At 42.2% G+C, this 22746-nt stretch overlaps 1 protein-coding gene and 1 long non-coding RNA gene across 2 annotated transcripts in view; one reads left to right on the plus strand and one right to left on the minus strand.

Annotated features, from left to right (window-relative positions):
- Nucleotides 1–11296: 11296 nt before the first annotated feature.
- On the minus strand, nt 11297–13638 carry LOC112106600. The gene is made up of 3 exons (XR_002908113.3): nt 13428–13638; nt 12258–12348; nt 11297–11702 (listed from the first exon to the last, which is right to left on the minus strand). It is a non-coding gene; the product is annotated as an uncharacterized LOC112106600 (long non-coding RNA).
- Nucleotides 13639–19449: 5811 nt separating this feature from the next.
- Nucleotides 19450–22746, plus strand: part of LOC115271126 (dual specificity phosphatase DUPD1-like) — a 31414-nt gene continuing 28117 nt past the window's right edge. The window contains exon 1 of the mRNA XM_026653787.1: nt 19450–19566. The gene's annotated coding sequence lies outside the window, so the exon portion shown is untranslated. The remainder of the gene's footprint in view (nt 19567–22746) is intronic.

Raw genomic sequence — 22746 nt, forward strand, 5'->3', positions numbered from 1 at the left:
ATCGGGTTTTTCTTTGTACATGGTGTGGTTGCTTTTGCTGTTTCTCTTGTGCAACAGCCTGGGCCCTTGCACCAGAACATGTCATACTACTAAAACATTAAACATGACCAAGGTCTGTAATGCCTCAGCATGGGAAGGACCCACAGAGCAGGCTTAATTTGAGCACTTCCAGTGTAACTCTTTGGCATGCAACTTGCAATAAAAAGATACATTTGCTCTTTGAGTATAGTACCCTAAAAACACAACACCCATGAGCAATGATGGACTAAGATCCATTTAACAAATAGAACTCCCACCTCCGCATCTGTATCGAACTTATTGCTCTGGTTTAACAAAGGGAACCCTGCTATCAGAGTGCTATCCATATGGAGTCAGGGTGACTTTTCTTCTGTTTGACAGATCTAACAGCCTGTATCCAGATCTGAGTTGCATTGTGCTCCCACCTGCCCTTCCAGGATTTTAAAGCATGACAAAGCTCGTTTCCCTACTGTTAATTTGCCCCCGTTGTTGCTTTTCATTCCATGTGTACCAGAGATAGCTCTGCTTTTGAGGAATGCCTAGCTACCCCATGCTTTGGTATGAAGAGCTTATATGCAGGATACTTTCATGCTTTGCAAGATCACTTGAGATTTGTTCACAGTTAGGAATGTACATACATCTATTGGAATCATGTCAAGCTGGAGTCTTGGTCCCAATAGGCTTTGGACAGTAAAACTTGCTTCTAACTTCTCCGGTTTCACTGCACCTTATGGACCAGATCCTCAGCTGGTATAAATGAGTGTAGTTCCACTGAATTTGCTATTTGCAATGCACAAGAAGTTTTATTAGTTCTACAGAACCCAGAAACAATTATGCATTTTCTTGAGTACCACCTACTGACACTGTCTCATTTAATTAACTATTTTTAATTTTACACACACACACACCCCTCTATTTTATAGAGCTCTCCTGTAAAAATGCTAATTTATACTCACTGTGAAACTGGTCCTACATCTCCTTTCGCTTGTGACACCACAACACTTTTCTGCTACCATCTGTACCTAGAACAGTCACATTCCTTCAGTTTGCCAAGCAGTCTCATTCTCTTCCTTTCCCCCTATAAATCTCACTTCTTTTAGAAGATGGCCATTGGCAGAAGGGACTAGTGGCTTTAACAGACACGGGCCTGCTTCAACAAAGTTTCCACGTTACCCCAGCCTGCAGCTATGCTTAGGTATTCTCAGTTGACTGCTGGGCTCATATTTGAGTCCATACTACCCCTACCAAATCCTTGCCTGCATTTCCAGGCTCTGCTTCAGTTTTCAGGCACTAGGAAGATGTGGTTTCAGGCAGGGAAGACAGAACTATCAGAAAGAAAATAAAAACTATTGATTAAATATTTATAATCAAATTGGCATATAAAGATGACAAATTAAATGCATTCACAGATTTCAAATCTGTTCTCAGAGAAATTACTCGGGAGATGAAACACCTCTCTCCAATACAAGCCCCCAAGGAAAAATATAAATATTCCCATAATAATAAAAATTAAAAATCTGCAAAGCAAAAATCCAACCAAGATTCAATTCATATTTCTCCACAGCTGATTTAAAAGATATTTCCTAACTAGTGCCCAAAGTAGCCTGCCTCTGTAAGAGAAGTGCGAGTCTCCAGTGGACAAAATCTGCCACACATTACCCACCTTTGACAGGTCCTGATCCTGTAAGGTGCTTAGCATTCTCCATACCCACTGAAACCAAGGGATCTTCAGGTCACTCAGGAGGCACTTAGCACCATAGAGAATCAGCCCTGGGTTGGGAGCACACAAGTTCTAAGACTCCACAGAGACAGAATCTTGATTCCTGCTGGGGTTCTTAGCTATTCATGCTGTACTGTATGTAAATCAATACTTCGGTGGATAAAAGCTAGAGAGGAGTTAACACATATTCAGATTCAACATAAGTGTTTACTCAAATAAAAAGCTGAACTTGCTCCAGCTGTGTTTGCTCTCTTTTGGCACTTGCTCCCCATTAATATTTGAGCAAATGAGCTTGATTCCAAGACTGCTCACTGATGCGGCCAGTTTTAAGTAAACATTCGCAGGCAGCATTCTTTTAACTCATACATAGGAGTATTCTCACTGGAAAACTAATTATAAGAGCTACACCTATCCAGTCAGAGAACAGAGGCAGTACCATGTGACCTACATGTCCAATCCAATGAAAGCTAACCAAAATACATCTCCAATGTGTTGAATTCGAATATCTTCAACAAGCCACTAGTGAACAATCTACAGACCAAAATTATTGACCAAATTCTTTTCTATGAATATTTCCTGGATAGCAGTCATGTTCGCAATAAACCATTAGAGGAAGAAGAGGCTTGGAATTTTTAAATGAAAAATGTCAAAGTCAACAATTTTTCATAAAGTTGTTAAAAAAACCACAGCAATTTTTTGACGAAAATCACCTTAAAAAAAAAAATCCCGACCAGTTCTAGCTACAAATTATTTGTTCAGCTCTAGTGACAACTGACTGTTACTAGAATTATTCTGATACACTGTACAAGAGAACATCTGTTTCCACTCTGACTCCTTTAACTTTCAGATGTGAATAACAAAAGCTTATTGTTATGCCATGTCTTCCATCTCCAGTTGGCAACAGCCTCATGATTATGAAGTTATTGTTATGCTGGATGTTCTGTTTGTCAGTTTATATTTTCCTTTTGTATCTATTTTTAGGTGCTCATTAGCATTCTGTGGGCCCTCTCCTATAAATCTTAAACCTTTATAGCACATCTTGACAATTCATCTCATGGAGCCAACCTCCAAGGAAAGGAAACCCAAACCACTTCCCCCCACTTAACTGAATAAGATTCATACTCATGTCTTTTAAACTTCAAACTCAACATTTTCCCATCTGCTCTTTAGACACCACAGCCCTTTTGCGCTACCAATATTTTATTCTCCATTCATAACTCTTTATTTCCCTCCAGAGGTTTCCAGATGCTTTTTAGTCTGCTACACTCATGGAAGATTTGGATTTTAAGTTCACTTTTCTCCCACTGCACCCAACCTTCAGGAAAAAATTACCGAGGTGGCTGAATGGCCATTACTCCCTCACAACAGTTACCTAGCGAAGTCCAACGGCCACCAATTGTTCTTAATGCAATGTTTATCCTTCCAGAGTGACTAGCCAACACCACAGACTATCTACATTATTTTAAAAAATTTCTTTCATTTACTTTTCACTATTTACGCTGTTTGTTGACTTCCATTTCCGTCAGCTTGGAGAAGGATGGAAAAAAAGTTTCAACTGAACAATTTCAACAGCTATTGGCTGTGCATTGTTGGGGCACCAGCACTGCTGACATCACAGTACAGGGAGAATTCCAAAAGGCTTTGCTCTGTAAATGAACTCTGAACTGCTCCAGGATCATCTTGACCGGATGACCTGATGGTAATGCTATGGCTCTGCGGCAACTCATCTACAGCTACCTGTCTGTATTTGTAGTCATACATCTGGATCCCCTGTTCATAATAATGATGATCAGGATTGTGGTGCTCAGCGGTGCTTCCTCCATCCTGCCTGACAGCAATTTGAGAAAGTGCTGGTCTGCTAAAAATCAGAAGAATTATAGGATACCAGGAAAGGAATCATGGGAGTTGTTCCAGGTGGCATCCAGGGTTCCAGGTGGTATCCCACGATCCACCACAAGAAAAACCAAGCAAGCGGCAGAACATGGTATATCTGGCCAGAACACAGAGTGGTTATTTTCAAAAAACAGAGGGCTGCCTAGTCACAGTGTCTCACAAAAGAATTAGATTAAGCCAGCATAAACAACATGGTGTGGACACACTGTTTAAGTGTAGTTATACTGGTAAAGTTATAGTGGGAAAACCTATATTGGAAAAAACATTCCCATCTAGACAAATCTCAAGGCAGATGGGCAGAATCCCTTGCTGTGCCTTTGTATTAACACTTCATTTTAACTGAAGATGAGCGTGAGCCACAAAATTCAGATCCTAATCCAGATTTCAAACACCCTGAACACTGAGGTTCTTTGGACCTGGGGATTTTGATTCAGTCTACTCTGGTAACAGCAGCAAATTGAAAACATTGATCTGGAATCAAATTTGGAATTAGATAAGCACACATAATGCACCACTTAATTTTGTGAGCAAGAACTGCAATATTGTCAGCCCCAAGTGTTTAGAAATCATGAGTATAGTTTATAAGTTATGATATTTGGGGTTCTTTTTATTTGCCTTTAAGGTTCACTTAAAGGTTGGAAGATTGCCGACTGGCATGTCATGCAGATGTACTGGTGCTAACACAAATAGGAGTACAGGCTGTTGAATATACTTGGCTATGCCCTAAAATTAGAAGCTCTCAGGAAGGAATACATCTATACCACTGAGACATTTATAGTTAAGGCTACGATTTTGTCATGGAGGTTGCGGAAGTCACTGATTCTGTGACTTCCAAAAACCTCTGTGGCAGTTGGGAGCTTCAGGATCCTGCCGCCTCCCGCGGTGGCAGGGAGCAGCAGAACCCCCAAAGCTCTGAGCCACCATGGGCAGCCGGGGGATCCCCGCAGCCCCCGGGCCCAGTGGGCAGCCGGGGGATCCCCGCAGCTCCAAGCTGTGGGTGGAGGGGGACCCTGGAACTCAGAGCCCCCATGAGTGGTGGGGGCCCCCAGAGTTCCCAGCTGCCCCCACAGCTGCCCAGCAGCTTCCCATTTTGTCATGTATATTTTTAGTATTTTCTTTATTGCCCGTGACCTGTCCATGACTTTTACTAAAAATATCCGTGACAAAATCTTAGCCTTATTCATAGTCTATTCTTTAATTAGCTACCTTGAGCCTTGCAAGCTTTCACGATGGGACAGCCTTTGATAGAATATCAGTAAGGTTGAGGTTGCTAGTTGTATCCAAGATGACTCCCAGCATAAAGTGGAAATTTGACCAGCCCCCATGTCACAGCAAATAAATTGATGGAACAGATTTGTGTGTCAATTTACAAACAGAGCCATATCTAATCAAGTTTTTGACATCTGGAAAGATCATATAATAATATTTATACAAGGCTTTACTAGGGAGATTTTAATACTTTAGTTTATAAGATCTTGTGTGAATTGCCTGGTCTTGAAGTCATCTTCTCAGAAACATACACACACTTATAAATGTATCTTCAGGTGTAAAATTGGGAGAAAATGACATTTCACTTAGAACTATGTTTTGATTGTAACAAATGGATTCCTTTAAAACATACAGTGCTTAGCTTTATACACTGAACTACTGACTGTTTTTGTAAATGTCATTAATTTTTTATTTCATCAAAAAAAATCAAATTCAGAGAAATAAAAAAAAAGTATTAAAACTGTAGAATACAAGAGGCGAACTGCAAGCCACTTACTTCACAGCTGGATCTGACCTTCCGGAAGTTGGAAGGGCATGTGATCTGGTGCGCCAATTCACTTTCACCGCTAACCATTACCTTTTTTTATTTGAAACATATTCAAACCATACTACTTTACTGGTATTGCTCAGCTCTGACATTAGCACTGGTGTATGATTTGGTGGGCTAGACCTGAAGTTCTCAAACTGATTGGAGGCTCACCAGCTATCTCCCGGCTTTAAAAACAGAAGACTTTGAGGGCCAACAAGAGATGAAATGAAGAGCAGAAAGAGTCATCAATGTAAGCAACTTGTTTTTTCAAAAACACCCACCATCTCAAAGTCAGCTAAAAGCATATATATATTTATTTTAGGGAAGTTCTATATGACAAATTGTATGTGGTCATGTATGTGAGGAGAGTAGTCCCTGAGACAGCCTGCACTAGGATGTGATCCACACTATTAAAAAGTGTGAAACTCCTCCTGTAGACCATTACTCCAGAACGCAGCAGTGTCTAAAGGTTTCTAACTGTTACACAAGCCATAGTGGACTTTTGCCAAGGTCTTTATTGTCTAGCAGTGACCAGGTGGAGGCATTAAGATTCTGAGCCCCACGTTGGAGGGCCATTTATGGTCACTATAGATTACCACGGCAAGATCAGTAATAGATCAGTATCAACACTGGAATTTCTCTGAAAAATGCATTAAGATTTTTTATGTTTATTAGCTGTAAGTCAGCTTTGCACATGATGCTCTAGACTCATTATGTGGTGTCCCCTTTACAATCTTATTCCTAAATATACAGCCAAAAAAGAGACAGGTTTACTGTCCCCAAACATGGCAACTGTTGTAGCCTTTAAAATGTGGAGTATTCTGTGGCCCTTTGTCAGTCCATAAAGGACGTATTCTATAACCAGTTCTTTTGGAAGAATTCATGAAACAATTGTTAATTATTCATCTAGCTCATATTTTAAATAGTATCCATTATTACTATGATGTCTTGAGCCCCCCAAGAAGAAGGCTCAACCTCAACAACGAAACCCCTCTCCAAAGAATCTAAATAGGAGAGAGAATACATCAGATTCTTTAGGTAAGAGGAAGATAAGGAACAGGCCTTAAATTCAGTCAGAGCTGTCTGGAGTAAATATTTTTAACTCCCCTGGAATTTTTATAGCATGTTGGGCAGGGGATAAGGGGCAGGCCTCCAGGAAATACACTATAAGAATTTAAACTGGATGTCTTTTGAAAAGATGTCCTTTGGCTCAACCAAACAATACTGGGTTTGAAACAGGAATGACTGGGTGACATTCTCTGGCCTGTGTTATACAAGAGATCAGTCTAGATCGGTTGGTTCTCAACCTTTTCAGACTACTGTCCCCGTTTCAGGAGTCTGATTTGCCTTGCGTACCCCCAAGTTTCACCTCACTTAAAAACTACTTGTTTACAAAATCAGACTTAAAAATACAAAAAGTGTCACAGCACACTAGTACTGAAATATTGCTATCCTTTTTACTATATAATTATAAAATAAACCAACTGGAATATAGATATTGTACTTACATTTCAGTGTACAGTATATAGAGCAATATAAAGTGATTGTCTGTATGAAATTTTAGTTTGTACTGACTTCACTAGTGCTTTTTCTGTAGCCTGTTGTAAAATTAGGCAAATATCCGGGTGAGTTGATGTACCCCCTGGAAGACCTCTGCATACCCCCAGTGGTACACGTACCCTGGTTGACAATCACTGGTCTAGATGATAATAATGGTCCCTTCTGGCCTTAAAAATCTATGAAATATTATGAGATTTCCTCTAAATATGAATCACAAACTGGACAATCTTCTTCGCCCCCCCAGCCCACCTCCCCCTAGTCAAATTGATACATGTTCCTTCTAGTGCACAATTGGTTATGTCATAAATAATTCTCACACCTCACTCTGCAAATCCTCCCCCAGATAAGCAAACTCCTTACCGTTGTTGAAATACAGAACAAAAATAATCCTGCTGTCATTTTCAAGTTCAAATTGGTAAAGTCTCTTTATGGATACATTATAGAATAGAGCGGAGAGATCAGATATAGTTCATTTAGTATTATTATATACCATTGAGAGACAGAGGTACAAGAATAGTGAATGTGACTGTCTGCCTCCCAGGTATAATCAATCAACTACACTTATGCACTGTACAATGCTCTATCATTCTTATGCAATGTTAAAATCTTCACCTTTGTGAAGCAGGCCAGTCTCTCAAGCAGCCTTTGCAACCCTTCCAAACGAACACATTACTACTTAAGGATTTCAGGAATATCCTTCAGATGTATCATTGCTCTTCCATTAATGCTACAAAACATCTGCATTTTTCCAAAAATCTATTCAGCACATTTTATTTCAGTTGCTACATAATGATGCTAGTTTTGATATTGATTGTTTTCTTTCTTGCTCCCTGGTAACTCATCGTTTATAAAGGTAACAATAAAATGGTAATGGTGGTAATAATTTTACAAGTAGAAAGCCTTTCATTTAAAGAACTCTATGTAAATTACAAATATTAAGACTCACAATGCTCCTGTAAGATCACTCAATATTATACCAATATTACAGATGGGTAAAATGATGCAATCAGATGGGTACGCAGACAGATTAAATTACTTCCACAATATCAGTAAGAGAGAGTGGCAGAGATAAGAACAGAATCTAGAAGTTGACACACTGGACTATGCAATGATCAGTAGGCCACACTAGCTCCCACCCAAATGGCTTCCCACTCTCTTGATCAATCCCTGTAAAAGCATATTTGAGTGGAAGAAGTGCAGTAACAAACCTAACACTATTTGTCTTTAGTTTTTTTCATAAAATATTTCTGTAAGCTAAGATGCGTGATGCATTTCATGGTCTAGCAATGCAGTGTCTTAGAGATTTCCATTCTGCAAAGGAAAAGCATTATCTAGCTCATTTGTATCTCAACCAAAGTCACCCATCCCTGGTAATAAACAGATCTAGTCAGGCCTCAATGACTCAAATGCTTTATTTGATATCACCGAAACTAAGATGCAATTGCTGTTTGCTGAAGGTTGTCACAAAGCTTTTCAGTAATCACTTTCAGACAGAATAGATGCTTAATTGTTCTTATTTCCCTCCAAAAAAAAAAGTCAGCTTGCTCTTCTTTAATAATTCCCTCAGATTTCATTTTTAATCTCTTAAGCAAATTACTAGGAAAGACCTTTGATGTACGCGCCAACCAAACTCATTCATTCCTCAGTAGTGGATGGAGTTGAGAGGATCTCCCGTTCTTATGTCGGAGGATGATAATTATTACTTCAAAGCCCTGAGGCATTTTTTAGCTTTTCCTGATTTCTTTGCAGAGTATGTGTTTTGTGGGTCACCACCACTAAAATTCAGAACCAAATGTATTTGGATGCTAACTATTAAGACAGCTGTGCCATCTTTCACAGTACAGATCCTATTTCTACTTCACAGTGGAACAGCTCAGTCTGGACTGTGTATTTCCCCATGCAAGGCTGTACTCTATACCCAGTATTTATGGTGTATAGATGTTCTCGTCTAGAGCCTTAGGAAACTGTCTATACTCAGGCTTAGCCTACACTACAGAGTTTTGCCAGCATAGCTATGTTGACTAGGAGTGTGGGGGGGAAAACACACACACACCATCTCAGCAGACATAGCTATGCCAGCAAAACCCCTGGTATAGACAACTACGACAACAGAAGAGTGTTGGCTTAGCACATATCATTCAGGGTGGAGGCATAGCTATGCTGGCAGAAGAATTCCTTCCATTGGCTTATGCATCTCCACTAGGGGGCTCTGCCAGCATAGCTATACCAGCAAAGGCTCTATAGTGTAGCCAAACCCTCAGAGTGAGAAGCGATCTCACCCAAGCGTAGTGCAGCTATTACACTGTCGAGATGCAAAAGTGTCCCTGGTAAATTTTGATGCATTGTTTTGCTGTTTTCTTTTATTACATTACATATATTTTGTTAATTCTGAGCTGGTTAGCGGACCCAGCCTGACAGTGTTGCTGCAGATTATGGAACCACAGACCAGTTACAATATGAGCAGTAGCTGAGGGGAGGGGCATAGAATATTCAGTGCAAAGGTGGCAAATTCAAACCTGATAAGAGAAACTATTTTTCACACCATTAGCCTGTGGAACTCACCGTCACAATATATCATTAAGGCTTAGCAGTATCCAAGAAAGGATTGGACATTTTATAGAGATAACAAAGACCAACCAGAGACAAAAAGTAAGTGATTTAAAATAGTTTTGGAAGGAATATAATTGGCCTTGCTTTGGTCTTAAGCCACCTGCAGTTGTTGGGGATTAGGTAGACATTTCCCCTGGGGACAGATTATCCTATAACCTCACACTTCAGGATTTCTTGTACCTTCCTCTCAAGTACCTAGGACTGACCACTTTTGATGGCAGGACCCAGGACTATATAGACCAGAATGGGAATTTCCACATTCCCTTATAATGCACTGGCAAGGAGCCTGAAATCTGTACCGAAGCGATAACCGACAGCAATATAATTCCTGGCTATTTACTTTGTGTTAGACTCAGTTTTGGCATTCAGCGCATCATATGAGGTTACTTTGACATGAAATGTGCACTCAGCATGCCTGGACAAAACTTTTAAATTAGAGTTACATGCAAAATATCAACTTATTTTTATTTACGTTGTGCTGAGGGAATAGATTGGCCTGTGTTTCCGAAATGAAAACCTCCCTGCCCTCATGCACAGTGAGAGGAAACAGACTGTGGCAATCTCCCAATTTCTCCTCCAGCGGATTGATTAAGCACAGTGTTATGTGTCATGCTCTAGTATGTTAAGGATAAGGTCATCCTAATGGCGACAACGTGTATTGTACTTACAGTGCTACACAACTGTTATGGTCCCTTCATTGCTTGCAGCAGTCAGTGGTATGCAGGGCACCCTGATAGAAGTAGTTTATTCATTGGTCAATGTCCCCCCCTTTCAGGGTCCATTCAAAGCAGATCCTCTTTTGGGGCTATCCTCCTAAACACTGACTAAGAGATAGATAAGGCTGCATTATGAAGGCCACCACACTCCTCCTGTTCCTAACATGCTTTGTTAAGAGGAGGTGACAGGCAGTCCTCTTTTGCCAGTCTGCTCTATTCCATGCCCTATTCGCCAGGTAAGGACAAATCTCCCAAAGCCTGGTAACATCCGGGGGAAGGAAGGGGGGGAAAAGAGGAGCCCTAAATGGTCCTTCTCTCAGGGCTCTAGATGTGGGGCCCCACCAAACAAATGGGGGAGAATACCATAAATTCAGCTTATTAAAAGGCAAGGTCTTTTCTTCCTTGAGATGCCTTCTTAATCCCCAGCAACAGCTTGTTCTGTCTCAAAGCCCAGGTACTGCCTTACAAATGCAACCATTGTTACTAGGTTACTTGCTGTATGCTGTAGACAGATGCAATGTACAGCCTAGACACTCTAGCCACAATCATAGAATCACAGAAATGTAGGGCTGGAAGGGACCTCAAGAAGTCATCAAGTCCAGTCCTGTGCGCTGAGGCATGACCTAATAAACCTGGACCATCCCTGACAGGTGTTTGTTGAATCTGCTCTGAAAAACCTCCAATGATGGTGATTCCACAATCTCTCTTGGAAGGCTATTCCACAGCTTAATTACCCTTATAGTTAGAAAGTTTTTCCTAATATCTAACCTAAATCTCCCTTGCTGCAGATTAACCCCATTGCTTCTTGCCTTACCTTCACTGGACATGAAGAACAACTGATCATCATTCTCTTTATAACAACGGTCTTCAAATATATTAAGAGGTATCAGGTATCCACCTCCCACCCCAATCTTCTTTTCTCAAAATTAAACATGCCCATTAAAAAAAATTTCCTCATAGGTCAGGTTTTCTAACCCTTTTATCATTTTTCTTGCTCTCCTCTGGATTCTCTCCAATCTGTCCACATCTTTCTTAAAGTATGGCATTCAGAATTGGACACCATACTCCAACTGAGGCCTCACCAGGGCCAAATAGAGTGGGACAGATAAAATACCTTTACGATAATATCAGAAGTTGACAAGAAGCTCATAAAACTATATCAGCTTTCTGTCTGTTATGTTACTTGGATAAACAATACCTATAGAAATATACAAGAACATTTGGCTCATGACCGGCTAAAAAAGCAATGTAACAAGAGAAGCTTGTCCAATAAAAGATATTATCTCACCCACATTGTATCTCATGTAACAAGAGAGGGAGTGAGTACTTTTGTCCAAGGTTTCAACAATACGAAGATTATAAGCACTGTTTGCCAGTCAGGTCCCATCTGTAAGAAATGAATGCAGATTATTTATCTCTGAGGAGCCATTCAACTAACAGAAATTTGCATGCACCTCCTGCGTGGCTCAGAAAATTATTTTTTTTTGCAGGACCTTTCATTTCATGTCCCCTTTAGAATATTATGAGTTTGTTTGTTTTGTTTTTAATTTACACTTAAAAGCATGATCATAATGAAGAACTTTCCAATAAATATCCGATCAAAACATTTAACAAGCATCTAACAATGTATATATACACATGATGTTTCAACAAACACCTAGATGTATTGTCTTTTAAGGAAGATATTCACACCTGCTTTGCCTTGGTCAGTATTTTCATTTTCCTGATTTAACACAATTTTGATTTCTACCTTCATAAAAGGCATATACCTATCATGTCTCTCATGCTACCTATTTCTCATTGGGATAATGACTTGACCCTCCTTAGAGAAAGATCTTTGTACAAATTTCTATCACTGTGTTAGACTATTGTAATTATTGAGATTGCTCTGTACTCCAACCCCCTAGGGTGCCAGTAGCATGCCAGGTATACCGCAACTCACAGGCGAGCACTGTAGGACTTCAGCAGCGAGGCCTTCTTGGTGCCAACCTTAATCCTTTCTCTCTCTCTCATCAACCTTTGAAAGTAGTAACCTATTAAAGAAGACAACTAAAGGGCTGAATATTTTTTTAATAAAAATGAATTATTTGGTAGTGATTACAATGGGGGAGAGAAGGAACAAATGACAATCTAGACAGCAAGTCATGTAGAGCAGGGACTGTCTTTTTGTTATACCTATATACAGCATGTAGCATAATGACCTCTGATTGGCAATACCTCCATACAAATAATCAAAGCGTGCCCTTATACATGTACAGTATTGTCATACAAATTCTAGGCATCACTGTGCCTGCTTTAGATGACTTCAATGAGTGTCAAAGGCACTCAGTATTTTGTAGAACTGGGCCATTTGTTTTTGAATGTGACTGTCTCAATCTGCAAAAATCAAAAAAGCCGTAGCTGTGCCATAGCTATATGTCTAGTTTAAAGACTGCTTGTCTGTGCAAAAGGAGACCATCTGGATTTGCTTTATGGTTAACTTAAAAAAAAAAAAGTATGTATATATAAAGTTTCTTAACTTTTGCCAAAACAACTCAAAGCGTAGTGGTTCCTGCATGCTATTAGCATTGCAGCGCAGCTGCAAACTTTCATTAGGATAATCTTATATAATTATATATGTCGTCTTCCCATACAATTGTTCAAAACCCTACTTCTCCAAATAACAGCATATTTTGTAATAAAAGGGAAATCTTCCAGTTAGGAGGAAAGAAATCATTTCAACCGGAACCTTATTCAGAGCTTTCATTTTAAAATTAAATATTAAACTTTCAAAATGCCAGATTTTTCCAACTATACCTCCAGTGTGGTCTGGCCAAAATATCACGGTGGTTTCCCTCCCTCCTGCCTTCTTTGCCCAGTTGATTTATGGGGGGAAACTCAGTGCTTCTAAGAATTTTGTCACATTTCAGCTTTTACTAAGGTACTAAGTTAAAAAAATATGCACTAAAATTTTACATTGTTGGCTGCTATTTCAAAAGAGCCTCCTCTCCAAAGACATGACTGAAATTATGGCCAAAGAGTGGAGCAAACAGTGAGGCCCTCTGAGCTCAGAACTAGGCAATACAACACTCACTTCCAGATGTGTAAAGACACAGAGGAGAACAATACAAACCATGTCAGCTCCATTCTTCCTCTTCCAGATCTCAAAGCCTGGACACATGGGATGTAAAGCCTGAAGTAAGAGGCAAAACTCCCAGTGACTTCAATGGGGACAGAATTTCCTTCCATGAACCCTATGTTAAGCAGATCCAGAGATTACATTTACACAGATGTTAGGAACCCAAGACAAGTGAGAGTTCATAATGTAAACTGAAGCAGATATTAGTGATGGTAGCATGAAAAAAAATTATTGGCGTTGGATAGTGTAGAGGAGTGGACTCAACCCTGCGGCACCTCCTGCTGGTGACTTCCGGGAATTAGCTCATTCCAGCTCCGGAGCGCCCTCTGCAGGCCAGTGATCCGCCTGTCCTCTGGCCCCCGTGTCCCTCCCTGGACCCCGGTGCCCTTTTACCTGGGGTGCTGGCCCCTGGCAGTAACCCCTCAGTCTTAGGGTCTCCCCTCCCTGGGGAACCCCCACCCACTATCCCCACCTCACCTCCGTATAAGGCTACTGCCAGTCATCGTCTAGCCCCACGCCTGGGGCAGACTGCAGTATCAGCCTACTCATCACTGACAAGGAGGGTTTGGACCTGCTGCCTTGGCCTACCCCTGGGCTGTCCTCTGCAACCCCCAGTACCTGTTGGCCTTATACTAGGCCACGGCCTGGGGCTTTCCAGGCTGGAGCTCCCCAGCTCCTCTGCCTTTCCCCAGCCCTGCTCCACTCAGGTACCCTGTTTCTAGCTCCCTGCAGCCAGGCCCTTCTCTCTCTGAACGCAGAGAGAGACTCGAGCTCCTGGCTCACAGCCTTTTTATATAGGGCCATCTGAGAACTGATTGGGGTGTGGCCAAGCTGCAGCTGCTTCCCAATCAGCCCAGCTTAGCCCCTCTCAGCCACAACCTTCCCCCAGGGCTGTTTTAAGCCCTTCAGGGCAGGAGCGGGGTAACCACCCCGCTACAGGTAGATGTACAATGTGGCTTGTAAGAGGGAATATCATCGGTCTACTCTTTGGAGGTTAGGAAGCCAGCACAGCAGCTGTAGAAAGCAGTTCAATCTAGGACTGATGGACAGAGGATGCTATCAGTGTGTTCTCCAGTTTTCACTCTGAACATGATCTCTTTGCTGATTGCCTGTTTGCACTAATTCCTCCTTTTATCTCCCTCCCAGTCTCCAACCCCCTCTCTTCCCTAGTCTTTCCATCTAGCTAATCCCGCCTCACTTAAAGAATTTAAAATAAACAAACAAACAAAAAATGCAGAACTAACAGGACGTTTACTGCTGTTGCACCGTTCCCTCTGCTTGTATGTTCTCTCTCTTTCCCCATATCTTTTTCTGTCTTCTCTATTTAGACTGTATGCTCTTCAAGGCAAGGACGGTCTTTTATAGTAGTCTGTACAGCATCTAGCATAATAGGGCATCATTTCTTGGGTGGCTCCTAGACACTATCATAATAAAAATGATAAATACATTATGCAACACTTCCTATTATCAGTGTTTGGGGTACTAGAGCTGACCTGGTTAGGAATGTCAATGTGTCCAAGTACCAGCTTTTTCATGGAGAGAAAAAGTCTATGAAACTAGGTAAGACCAGAACGGAGCATTAGATCTAGCCTGACCTCCTGTATTACACAGGCCGTTACCCCTGTATTGAGCCCAATAACTTGTGGTTGACTAAAGCATCTCTTCCAGGAAAGCATCCAGTCTTGATCTGAAGGCATCAAGAGAAGCAGAATCCCACCATTTTCTTGGTAGTTTGTTACCCTAGTTAATCACCTTCTTGATAAAAATGTGCCTAATTTCCAGTTTGAGTTTTTTGGGCTTCAGATAACTGCATGTGACCACAAGGAAATATTGGCTATGTATAGGGCTAAATCTGTAATGATAAAGCAGGGTGTGTGGTTTAGAATGTCACTTGGAGAGTCTGGCAAAGACTAGTTCAAAAGTAACTAGTGACCTGGGGTATCTCAGCTTCTGTGTTCCTAACTGGGGATACTTTAAAAGGACCTGATTTTCAGAGAGTGAGTGCTCAGCACTTTAAAAAAAAAAAAATCAGGTTGTCCCTTTATGCTCTTTCAGTCTGAAATCACTAGTCACTTCCGAAAATATTCTCCACAAAAGTTGTTGATAAAAAATAAAAATAAGCACACACACAATTGGACCCCAAAATAGAACTTAGGTTCCTGGAAGTTAAAATCCACTTCCAAGCACTTATTTCAATTCTAGCGAATTGCAGCAAGAGCTTGTACTGTTCCGACAGCCAGGGAGACAAATAAATACATCTATTTCAGTTTAATACTCTTGACCCTAAAGAAAAAAAATTCTCTCTCAAAACTTTGTCATACCATCGCTCTGACATCGAAAGGGCAAATTTTCTGAGTGACAGTTTAAGAATGGAAACATTCCACTACCCATAGATTATACAGTACCCACATTACATAACCTATTCTAACGAGCACTGCTATATCACTTTACCTCCATTCCCCCATGCTGGGCTGGTCACCAGGATAAAAATAAAATGACCAGAGCAGCAGTTTCTGTCACATGACATATATTGCCTTCTCCCCAGAAGGGAATTAATATTTTCTACTACCTTCTGAGGTAACTTGGAAGGTCCAGCAGGATTCTAACATCTAAAATCTTTTGTATTTTAAAGCCAACTATCTGAATAATTGGACAGGAATCTTGATTGCTCTATTGTATAACAACTAAGCTTGAATAACCTGTTTAGATAAAACAGGAACAGATCCATTGCCCAGAACTCAAACAGAAACTATCTATTATTGCAATAGCACCCCAAAGGTGAGAGTCAAGATCAAGGTCCCATTGTGCTAGGCAGGATGCTATATAAAAGTATGCATTCCCTCCCCAGAGGGCTTTGGTAATCTAGAAAGAAGGCACAGGAAGGTGGAGGAGAGGGATATGGGAGAATGTTTTCGAAAGCACCTAAATTACTTCGGAATCTAAGGGTCTGTCTGAACTGCAATAAGAAGAGATAAACCTAATCGCATCTTCCTAGACATTTCCTGATCTACTTACATATCTGGGGTTTTAGATGAGTAGTTTCTAGGTATGATACTGATGTTTTTTCATACCTGGCCCAAACTTCTCACAGCATAACTCTGCCCTGTCCCCTCTCTCTGGGAGAACAACCACAGACAGACAAAGGGGGAGTCTTGTTTCAATTTTAAAAAGTTCTAGTCTTCTCATTGGCTTTTTTGGCCAGGTGCCCACTCACTTCCTTTTACCTGTGCATTGCAGTGAGACTTTTTAACCCTTTACAGGCAGAGCAATTGGAGAACAGCTACTAAGAGGATTTTATAGCTACTGGCTGGCTGGGTTTCCATAAAAGGGAGCTAATCCCCACCCCGCTTCATTTATCACAGCTCCTCACTTGGGACTTGAATGCTTTTGAAAATGGGACTTGGTTAAAATTTCCAAAAGTACCTGAATCAATTCAATACAGTTTTTAATGTAATTTGCAAGGGCGCTTTTTCCTTCAGAAGGATAAAGAGTCCACTCTTGATATTTATCTCCCTGCCGCCATGAACTACCACTATCTGGCTGATTTCTTGCAGACACTGTAGCAAAGGCGAGCCTTGAGGAGGGACAGGGAGGATAGATGTGCTCTCATCTATGGTGTAGTTCAGGGAGGACATTCCATGCATACAAGGTAACATGAGAACATTCGTGAGGGAAGATGACAAATGGGCGACTGAGCTGGCACAGTTGATAAAGAAGAGGTGGCTGGAAGCAAAGCAATACGCAAGAACAGCTATTAATTTACATAGAGCCCAGCAAAACCTGAAGCCTGAACTCCCCAGGAGCCCCATTTGTTGTCCTGGAGAACTTCATTAGCTCTAGAGCAGTGAAGGGCAAACTACAGCCCGGGGGCCACTTCCAGCTCTCCAGATGTTTTAATCCGGCCCTTGAGCTCCCGCCAGGAAGTGGGGTCTGGGTCTTGCCCTGCTCTGGCACTCCAGCTGGGGAGCGGGGTCGGGGTCTTTCCCCACTCTGCACGGCTCCTAGAAGCAAGGGCATGTCCCCCCTCTGGCTCCTAAGCATAGGGATAGCCAGGGGACTCTGCACACTGCCCCTGCCCCAAGTGCTGCCCCCACAGCTCCCATTGGCCGGGAACCACAGCCAATGGGAGCTGCAGGGGCGGCGCCTGCAGACAAGGCAGTGCGCAGATCCACCTGGCTGAATGTCCTCATAGGAGCCGGAGGGGAGACATGCCGCTGTTTCTGGGAGCTATTTGAGGTAAGCACCACCCAGAGCCTACCCCCCTGATCCTCTCCCATGCCCCAGCCCTGATCCCCCTCCCACCCTTCGAACCCCTTGGTCCCAGCGCAGAGCACCATCCTGCACTCCCAACCCCTCATCCCTAGCCTCACCCCAGAGCCCGCACCCCCAGCTGGAGCTCTCCTGCCCTTCAACCCCCAATTTCAGGAGCATTCATGGCCTGCCATACAATTTCCATATGCAGATGTGGCCCTTGGGCCACAAAGTTTGCTTGCCCCTGCTCTAGAGACAAAGGTCTATGCTTTTAGAGTTGCAGGTCCTGGGCTCACCCCTCTGCTGATCACCGTATGTGTATGCGACCCTCAGTATTGCCAACCCCAAAAGTTCAAACTCATGTGTCAGACCTCAAAAAACACTGAGATTTTTGTAAAATGTGTTTTTTGAACTCCCCCTGCCCACCCTCAGGTTGTGTGCTTGAGAGGAGAATGGCACATGAAAAGGGTTTCAGAAGGAAGCAGGGCCGGTTCTAGGATTTTTGCCGCCCAAGGCAAAAACAATTTTGCCCCCCGCCCCGTTTTTTAATTACCCCACCCCCGGCCCCGCCTCAACTCCGCCCCTTCCCTGCCTCCTCCCCCCAGGCTCTCAAGCCTAGGAGGGAGGGGGAGAAGCGGCGCCCGCGCCGCGGCCGCTCGGGATCTCCCCCTCCCTCCCAGGTTTGAGAGCCTGGGAGGGAGGGGGAGACCCCGAGCGGCCGCGGCGCGCGAAACAGCTGGAGGGAAGGCGAGTAGCGGTGCGCGAGCGGCAGCAGCAGCGGAGGTGAGCTAGGGCGGCCGGGGCACATTTTTAGGGGCGGCATTCTGGCGCCGGCCATGCCGCCCCTAAAAATGTGCCGCCCCAAGCACCAGCTTGTTTTGCTGGTGCCTAGAGCCGGCCCTGGAAGGAAGATACACAATTTGGCTTTGGCTGTGTGACATGGAAGCTGATTGTAAGAAGGAATTGTCAGACAGAAAGAAAAAGATAGGGGCTGAAGTGTGGGATTGGGCAACGAGCCAAGTTAAGTCCACAAGTCCTGCCCATCACTCCCTCTGAAATACTGACTTGTAACTATTCTGTACCTGGGTGATAAGAAGACACTGAAGTATGGGCAGGCCCTGGCTTAGTCTTGTGCTAAGTATCGTCCAATGCCATCTCTAATTATAATTTCCTGCTTGTCCCATAGCCCCCACAGCACCCTTCTCCCTTTGCCCCTGCCCGTTCAGGTTGTTTGGGAGACTTTCTGACTCCTGTCCACATGGACTGGAAAGGTAGCAAGTGGAACTGATGCTCATCTTTCCAAGCAGGGAATGGTCCTTAAGGAATTGGATAGCTGCTGTGGGTATCAGTGCTGGAGCGAGACAGAACAGCTGATGAGGAAAATCTGTTTAACAAGCCAGGAGCTCCTCACCACATGCACACACTTGAGAGCCTGGAGCCCTGTGTGGCTGCCTGGGTCTAAGGCCACCTCTGCTCCTGTGGTCCATTATCTTGAAGGCATAAAGCCTACAAATACCTGTTAATTGCTTGTAACAAAGCCATGAGTAAACTCAGCATCAGGACCAAGAGGGGAATGGGAAGGTAAAAGAAGCCTTCTTGTTTATTATTACAGCCAACGTGCAGACGTCACATTACCTTACTCATGCTGTGACTGATCACAGACTATGACTAAATGGCAGGTTTAAGGTTTCGGGTCACATCAGGGAATAGTTTTACAAGCAGATATAAAGATTCTCCCCGGGGACTGGGTAGCACACAAGGTCAGAGTCAGCAAATCCTACGCTAAAAATAGATTCTAGTTTCAAAGTTGGTAAGATTTTCTGTGTCGTCCTGCCACACTTCATAAAGCCAAGCTACCTACAGCGCCTGCCTAAACTTACAGGTAAGCCTAACCAATATCCACTTTGAATTATGTTTCCTATGCTACCACTCCTCCTTTTAAAAACTAGCTCAGCAAGTCATGGCACGAATTGAGAGCTGGCAAATCTTCCAAGGTAACTGATGGCTTCATAAAATTGTTACAAAGCAAAGGCATGAAGAAGTTTAGAATCAAATTTTGGAAGAATATTGGGCCAGTTTCTCTTATAAATCCCAGTATGAAGAGACTTATAAAAGGAAAATTAACTAAAATAAATTTGTTTATGAAGCAAATCCCCTTTAAACCTGGGTTGAAATTAGATTAAAAAGATAGCAGAGAAAATCCAGCTTCAATTTTACAGGTTAATTTTTTTGACACATTACCCTAAAATCAGAAATCCCCCCACCTGAAAATGTTGTTCATTCTCTGATGATCCCTGCTCCACCAGCTTAAATCTGACTTTTCCAATTCAGTTACAGATTCTATTAAATGAGAATGTGGTTTTAAATTTCTTGGGCACTCGCAAGATATTCAATGGAGCCCCCAACTTAACCTGTTTTAAATTAACCAACAAAGAATGAGGGCAAAATGTATTTTTTTTAAAAAGGCATCAGAGGTTTAGAGATTCATTGAAATAGCTGGTTAGTTCGGAATGTACACAGCAGGAGGGTTTGGGAAATAATTACACAGAGGCTACAACTCTGTCTGGCTTGAAATTGTTTAAAGACAACTGCATTAAATGAACTATTTTACAGCCCCCAAATCCTCTAAACGTAAGGACATCTGGGTGATACAAAGAGGCTGAATGAAATGACCATTTCTGGTGAAGGTTGGAGGGGATAATAAATATGGATCATATTCTCAGGAGTTCCTTCATTTAATATAATGGGGGTATTTTAGGATTATTAGTTATGTATTTACAACCCTTGTCTGCATTCTTTCTGGGCTCCCAGCTGAAGTAGAGGAAACCAGTTTTTATAGGGGATTCAGAGGGGTAAAAAAGTTAAGGTTTCCCCCTCCCCCAGGATAGATTTTTACTAAATTCTAAATCTCAAATATATTTTCATCAGCTGTAAAAAAAAGAATCCAAACATATCCCTCAGTTCCTTGCCTAACTGCTGCAGGGCTCGGTAGGTGCCAGACTCACACAGGACGGCATAAAGCTCTGAGGATGTTGCTCAAGCAAAGTGTCATGAGGACGATATAACCAGGAGCAGGATTTTTCAGCCCTCAATACATTTAGGGAAATAACCTAACCCAAAGGGCTTTTCTTCTTGTAATTTATGTACTGTTAGCTCTTTGTGCCAAGTACAATCTTTGAACCTAGAAAGCAAAGCGCTGCTTACGTTCTCAGCCAAAAGTAGACAGTGCACTTCACAGAGTCTGTACGCTGAATTCTGAAATGACAGCTCTCTGCCATGTAACCACCCTCTGATTAGCAAAATGAGATGTAGTGACATTGATCAAAGAGGGTAAGTGCTTGTCTGCCCAGATCAGTAGTATGGAGTGGTAACATCTCAACTACTAGTACTGCCTGGAAAGGAAAGTACAGAACAATAGCCAGGAATTCAGGGAACATACTACACTACTGTTCACTATTTCTAAAGAAAGAAACTTGGCTTATTTAGGACCATGATTTTGTTTCCTGTTAGCATTCAGAGGGTACTAGTATGTAGACAGTCATACTGCTAAATTAGATCCAGATCTGTTGCATACTCTTGAGTACACGATAACTTGTCATTCTGATCACTTGATCTCAGATATTTCTCTCTCTCTCTCCACCCCCCTCCCTTTCTCTCTCATGCAGTGTTTGCAGCAATATTTTTTTTCTTTGTGTAGATCTTATGTTAAGTGGAGTTAAATAAGAAACCTCATGTTGCACATATATGGAGCTTGATAGGGCCAGGATTTCACTCAAAGTCAATGGCAAAACTTCAGTAGTGTTTAGTGGGGCAGGATATGCAATGAACAGGAAAAAAATCAGTATTCTAACCCTCTACAGAAGAAAGTACAGACATGAATGATTTATCGTAATGTTCATTTCATGCGTGGAAATGTTTCAACAAAACTCCTGGGTTTTCACTTTGTTTTCATCATTCAGCTTAAGTACAAACAGCAGTAAATAAATTCACACCCTGGAGTCTTGGAGTGAAATCTTGATTCCATTGAAGTCAATGGGAATTTTACCACTGATTTCAATGGGGACAGTCCATGGGCATTGTCCTGGCCATGAAGTCCACTAGGGACTTTGCAATTGCTATTTGATTTTACATGGAAGTCACCCAGACACTATGGTGATGGACAGCAATATAAAATCTTAATGGACAGATGGTGCCAGTCTGCTCTCCTGAATTGTTTTGCTGTTTTCTTTCCTTCCTACAGTGCTCTGAAGATCTTTACACACTCACACATATATACATACTAGGCATTGCCAGAGAAAAAATGGACTAATACTGAGGCTGCAGAATCCTAAGAAGTCAAGCCAACACTTTCACACATGGGTGAAGTAAGTTAGGCATCAGTATCCATATTTAAGCCCCTACATAAAAGTGGCCTGGCTATCAGAGATGCTGATCAATGAAACCTGCAGGTGCTTGGAATGTCTTAAAGCACAACTGCTTTTACTAGAAACAAAACAAGTTTTAACCCAAGCTAACACTGCAGTGAAGACAAGCCCTAAGTGTCTTCACTCATGCAAGTCAATGGGGCTATCTATGTGAGGAAGGTGAACAGGCTCTCATTTGGGGAAAGCCTGACTAGTTCGCTGTGGACCTTCCCCAACCTGGCTTCACTGACTGATTATTCCCACCCCTACACTGCACATGAACTAAAAGTCACATATCTAATCACTTGCTTTCTACTTGGAGACTTTGTAAAATAACTGTCAGCATGCCAGGCCTGGTCTCAGAAAGAGAAGGACCAGCTGGAACTAGGCAGATACCATTACTTGCCTAACCCCCTGTCATGTTTCTATAGCTTGACATTTAGTCACAGAGGGTGAAATTCACCTTATGCAGAGGGCTGGTACAAGGGCTAGGTACCACTTAACACCTCCCCAAGAGGGCTGAGTTTAGCCCATGGAGTATATTTGTGGGATAAGCCATTACACCTTGAAGAAGAGGTGCTCTAATCTTATCTCTGCACCACACTCCCTCATCGATCAATTCTTCCTAAAAATGTGCCAGGCTCCCCCTCCTTCAGCAT

Source organism: Terrapene carolina, unplaced genomic scaffold (genome assembly GCF_002925995.2).
Source record: "Terrapene carolina triunguis isolate 2854851 unplaced genomic scaffold, T_m_triunguis-2.0 Scaffold148, whole genome shotgun sequence".
NCBI lineage: Eukaryota > Metazoa > Chordata > Testudines > Emydidae > Terrapene > Terrapene triunguis.